The 6000-nt window shown below is 42.4% G+C and overlaps 1 protein-coding gene across 18 annotated transcripts in view; it reads left to right on the top strand.

The window, feature by feature from the left end:
* Window positions 1-285: 285 nt before the first annotated feature.
* The window catches only part of ZNF516 (zinc finger protein 516), a 134970-nt gene continuing 129255 nt past the window's right edge, over window positions 286-6000 (top strand). For 5 of the 18 annotated variants that reach the window (XM_043508204.1, XM_043508205.1, XM_043508213.1 and 2 more), the window contains exon 1: window positions 4296-4708. The gene's annotated coding sequence lies outside the window, so the exon portion shown is untranslated. Of the gene's footprint in view, window positions 557-4262; window positions 4709-4751; window positions 4809-6000 lie in introns of those variants that run through there. The other 13 variants (XM_043508208.1, XM_043508210.1, XM_043508206.1 and 10 more) reach the window with 9 other exon arrangements.

Here is a 6000-nt window from a genome sequence, read left to right as displayed (position 1 = left end):
AAATATCCACCTCTATGATAGCTTCCAGTAATTCAGCTTCTGAATGTTTTAGTCATTTGAAAAAAGGTGAGATACATAACAAATCTGATAATGATTCAGTCCTACTAGTGGAATAATTATTTGTATATGACTCATTTCGAGCATCTAGACTTTCCCCGCATTGTCCCAGAACTTTGCTGATGAGACAATAGTAGATAGTGTGTGCATTTAATATAGGACAGACCATTCTCCCATCTGGGGGAAGACATCAACCTATACATTGGAGGAAGCCAACGAAAAACAACCGGGATTCGCCAAAGCCACGCTCGATCTTTGGTCTGGTAGTCAAAGCAGCCCCGGCTGGCCAAAGGGCAAGGGAAAGTTTGGCGCTGAAGGGGCCCCTGGCTTGGGGCTTGGCATAGAGGGTTTGCAAGTCGCCCCCCCGTCCGCAGGAGTGGAGCTGGCGCAGTGAATCATGTGCAGTTCTTTCCTTATTGCATTCAGCGCATGGTTTCACCTTCAGATTCTTGTTTGTCTGTGTGTCCTTTCCCAAATATTATTACCTTACGCGAATGAGGTAAGGCACAGGGTGGGGTGGAGTGGGGCAAAATCTCCGTAGGATCTTTTTCTTTTTGGAGGGGGGGGCGGTTTGGGGGGATGTGGATCCTCTTAATACGCCCGTGGGAAAAACTTCGCTTTTCCAATTAATGGTTAGTCTTACTCTGTAATTTAAGGGATTTAAAAATGGTAACTTTGTACTGTTTGCCGAGAAAGAGATCATTGTTACTGCAGTGGTGGTGCTGTTGGGGGAATTTATGGGCTGTATGAGCCTTTTGGCTTTGTACACTTCGTCAAAGGCGGGGGTGAGGGGGGAAAAGAGCTTGAATGCTATATTCATCCATGAAGAAACAAAGAACAAATTGCCTTACTTTAAAGTAAAATGCTTTGGCTAATGAAGGTGGGTGATGGGACTTCAAGCTTTCGAGCCTCGAGTCGCTACTTAAATTATTAAGGATTTTTGCTGGGTAGTATTGATTCAGTATATGCATGAAATGCTTGATGCCTGGGGTGTGTGTGTGTGTTTTCCCTTCATTTTTTAGTTGCACTCCCTTCAGCTGCGCGTATATAATTCAATGATAAACATTAAAAGAAGTACACAGCTTATCAAAGGAAGTTGGGGCGGGTGGGGGTGGAAAACAAGTATTCACGGATAGACACTGGAACGCTGAGAAGGGCTTGAAGGACAATGTGTAGCAATTACTTCCAGAAGATGAAAATAGGGTGGCGGTGGGGGAGGGAGTTGAATGTGTATATTTTTTAAAAAGGACACAGAGAGAAAGAAGAGTAGAAATAATGCAATTCCAGACATTTTGTGCGATGAAAGCTTTCCTCCTCCCCCTTTCCCCCTCCTTCTCCCACTATCTCCAGTGAGAATTAGCATACCAAATAGTTGCGAACCTAATTTGAATTAAGATGCTTCGACAAGTTTAAGAAACTTTGTCTGGCTAAACTCTGTGATAAGAGAACAAGTTGGGATATTACCATAGGCGGAATGTGTCTGAAAGCTTGTGTAGAATGACAGTCACCCTGTTGTTTTTGCTCTAAAACCAACTAACCTCTCCAATTAACTACTCCCCCCCTCAGAAACCCTGGCTTTTAAACTGAAAAGTGCTGGTTAGGAGTCAGCACCATTTGTTATGAGCGTTAATAAGCTCCCAGCAGTAGACAAGTATCTTCTGGGGAATGTGCATTGTGTGTCTATGTCCATTACGCATATAGCTAAAGAGGCACTTGGACACTAGATGTTCAAAAATAAATTTGTTCAGCCTTCTTCCTAAACATGAACCTTGGTCTTTATTTAATCCAGATGCAGGATTCCACCCCCAACCCGATATTTGCTGCCTTATTGTTGGTTTACATTTTCTGAAAAGGCGACTGGTGTAACCTGTGGAATTTGAAATGCAAATAAAAGCCTGTGGGAGTTGAGGCAGAACAAATCAGCATTTATAAAGTGAAAAAGATTTAATGTCTTTGAAACCATTGCAAGATTTTTTATAAAAACTGAATCGTGACGTCAAGTCGTGTGAGAGGTTTTTTTTTTTTTTTTTGGTAATGTCTGAAATGTGAAGTGCTTACAGGAAAAACAGATTACAAGATTAACATCTGTTAACATGATCGTTTATCTACAGCCAAAAATAGGTCAGTCCTTTCTTAAGGAAACACGACTGCTGGGCGGATGATTAAATAATGAATTGAGACTAATGAGTTAGTTGCAGTCTGTATGTGTTATAATCTGACCTGTGACAAAAATATTTAATTCAGAGACCTTCGGAGATCATTCTAGGTCAAAGTCCCTTTTTAGGGAGAGGCACAACTCTCCCTCCTCTTCCTCCCACCGCCTTTCTTCTTCTTCTTCTTTCCATTCCTTATTGCTAAATGTTCTCCATCTCCTCCTCCCCCACTGAAGCAGTAATGAATGTTTTCCATCTCCAGTATTGTTAAAGGACACCAACTCTTTTAGTGCAAAGGGCTAAGTTTCCTAAGCTCTGCGGTTGTTTTGTCATTAACTGAGACAGTGGCAAAGAAGAATAGGAAACGCCGATGCAAAGTAGCTCTCTGCTTTGCATCTGCCTACCCTGTAACTGTGATTGACAGCCCAAGCCTCCAATCGCCACTTCTTCCTCTCCATAGCTCTGAGTGCGTTTCTGTTACTACTCAAACCTAGAACCAGGCTGCTTTATCTATATACACATACCTTTGTGTGTGTGTGTGTGTGTGTGTGTAGATAGAAATCTGCATAGGCACATCAAATCTGATACAAGACAACCATATACCTCTATTAGGTCCATAATAATGAATATGTAAAGAGTCAGCATATGAGGAGATTTCAAGTTACAAGTTGAGACCTGCTGGAGGAGAAGAAATATAAAATGATCTCTGGCTATATTTTTACAACAGCGTTGCAGTCATACCTATATGAGGCAAATGGTGCATTGAAGTCCAAGAGTTACACCCATTCTCAGGTCCTCGTTGTTTATATCTTTTAGCAGTCTTCACAGTGCATTATTTTTTTTAAAGTGACTGCAGAGTGCTCTTATGAAAATGACTTTGGGCCTTATGGAGCAATCGATTTTTAGACAGAATTCCTCATTGATTTCAGAGAAGATTGCTGCTGAAAAATTAGAGAGGTCTTTCATACTGGGAAGTAAAACAAAATTATCATGTCTCAAACTTTCTGAAGTTCTTGTAAAGTTGTTGTTTTTTTTTTTTGAGGGGGACAGAGTAAATATTTAGTTCAGTGCAAATCCTTGAATTTAAAGCTCATTGCCCCATAGAATAAAAATGCTGCTGACCAACAGACTCTGAATAATGGTCATTTCTAGACTACACAATGGGCACATTCAGTAAAGGAATGCCTGTCATGAACCATACCAGGTTTTGTGCTTAGTTAATCCTCTACCCCAACTTCACTCCAAATATTGATGTTATAATTTTATTTTTGTTTGGTGTATCAAGAATGTGCTATTTGTAAGTGCAGTGATCCAGACCTTCAGTTGGAGTTTAGCATTTTCTGTGCTCATGGGTGGATTGTCATTTATCTTTTGAGTTCTCTCATGTTGTGTAATTGCGGTAAAAGGATGGGTGGGTTAGAGGTAGGACAGTTAAAGGACTAAATGCAACCTTTTGTATAAAACAACTTCCCAATTCACTCCGGAGATGGTCAGAATCACTCCTTGGAGAGGGAGCCCAGAGGATGTCCAAAGAGGAACCTTTATTCTTTGGCCTTGTGCCACATACTTTATTTCATGTCTGCTGCACTAAATGAGTTAACTACCAAAGGGTTTTTCATTAACTCGACTTGGCAGCCACATATTTAACTTTTTTTTTATTAAAAAAAAAAGAGCGTAACTTAATTTAAAAACGGATCTGAACCGCACAAGGTGGAAGACTTTTATTCCTATTCAGCCTATTTTATAATACCAGAGTACCTCTGTGCCCCTCCTCTTCTCCCAGCCCCATGGGTCTGGTGCTTTCAGAGAGGCTTGTGGGGATGGGAAAGGGAATTGCTCGACTTTGTCTTGACCGTTGCATTCCTGTGTTGCATTAACAGCCTGCATCGCCTGGAGGAGGCCAGAGAGATGCAGAACACGAATGCAACCAAGACTGCAAGGGCCTTAAGATTTGTTGCTGTGGTCGAGGTGGATTTGCAGGGCTGATGTGGCTGGAAGGTGTGTGTGTGAGAGAGAAGGGGAGGGTTTGTACCTGGGCTGGCCGCGCGAGGGGAGCGGGCCAACCCCAGCAGCAGCTTGTTGCTGTGCGTTCAGTGCCGAGGGAGGGAAGCAGGGAGGAGTTTGGCGCAGGCAGCTCTTGCATTCAGTTGTCCGCCTTTATAATGTAGCCAGGACGTCACAGCCATGCACTGTAACACAAGAAGTTAAAGAGGCAGAGGGGAAACAGCCACCCCTCAACTTCTAGCCCTTAACAAAGGCAGAGGCAGGCAGGGATCTGTCAAGAGAAACAGGCGCGGAGAGGAGAGGAGAGGAAAACACAAGTGTGTGTGTGTGTGGGGGGGGGGGGGGGCTCGGAGAGATCCAGGGAGGTGCAATTAATGGAGGAGGGACGTTTTGAGGAGGCGAGGGAGGGGGCAGTTGAGCTCAGGCGGCCCCAGCGTTGCCCTATTGGATTGCGTGGGGGATCTCGTCGCTGGTGAAGCCCAGTGGCGTGCAAGGTAATTTACTTTCTCTTTTCAACTCCAGTTTGTTATTGTTGAAGGGGGGGCCGGGGGGGGGTGACTTGTTGCAAGGCGTGGCGTGCCCAGAAATAATTACGTAAGTGTTCGAAGCGGCTTGGTGGTGCTGCTGACAAGAGGGGCAGTTTGTTCTGCTGGCAAGGATGGAGTTTGTTCCTGATAATGTATCGATTTGGAAAGCTGGAGGGAAGGGGATGGGGAGGAGGGGGTGAAACAGAGAGAAACATCGCTCTCTGTCTGTGGGCAGATGAAACTTGCTTGCAAGGAACCCAGATTTATTTCTGGGCGTGGGATAAGGCACTAATAGAGTGTAGTTCTGCAAAACAAAGGGGAAGGATGGTAGCTGAATTGCAGTTTTCCTGCGTTCACAGTACACTCTGGGTCTTTTTTTTTTTTTTTTTTTTTTAAAGCTCTGGTAACGCCGATGAACTGACACAAGTTCTGATGGGTTCCACTCTGCGAGGGAGTCACAGAAAACCTTTATCTTTCAATATTATGGTGCCGCTTTCTCGTTAGTGAAGGGAGGACTTTTATAGTTTGGTTTCAAGTGTTTCTGTAGCTGGAATGCCCAGGAGACACTTAAAAGTGGAATCCATTTTTTTAAATGCTATTAATTCCGAAATGTCACACTAAAACAAAGGTACTTCATTTCATGTAGTGATGTTCATTAATCACATAGATGTGAAGTAAATGCAATTTAAAATTGTTCTCTCAAGCTGACGGCAATACTTATGTTCCTTTCCCCAGTAAAATCTTGTCTGTACAGTAATCAGAATGAAACTGGTTTTCATGTACCAGATAATTATTTGTATAAGCTCTTTAAATATTTTTGATGCTAAGGTAACTTAGGCATCGTGCACATGTTTTGGTTGCTGTAGAAGGGAAAAAACCCTCATTTGTGTAGTGTTGCTTCATTTTCTGTCAACATGTACTTTAGTTGTGTCAAAACAAAACCTGAAATAAATTCTCCTGTTTATGCTTTTGTGTGTGTGTGTGTGTGTGTGTGTATAAATTGAATGTACTCTGTCAGGTGCTGAGAAGAGATAAAGAATGGAATTTATCTGAGGTTTTTCTACTAAAACTGGAAGCTGAAGTTGTATAGGAACACCTGTGGTGTAATTAGTATTACAGTTCAGTTATTCAAGGAGACATCTTTAGTTTCACAAGAATAACTGCCATAGCCATCTTGAATAAGCTCTGTGTAATAAAGTGATCTGCATGTATATTTGTTTTACTTTGAAATAGTGGTATTATATATACCTTCACTAGTT

Source organism: Dermochelys coriacea, chromosome 2, assembly GCF_009764565.3.
Source record: "Dermochelys coriacea isolate rDerCor1 chromosome 2, rDerCor1.pri.v4, whole genome shotgun sequence".
NCBI classification, from domain to species: Eukaryota; Metazoa; Chordata; order Testudines; family Dermochelyidae; genus Dermochelys; species Dermochelys coriacea.
Note: the sequence above shows the minus strand (reverse complement) of the source record. Positions and strands in the feature narration are given on the sequence as shown.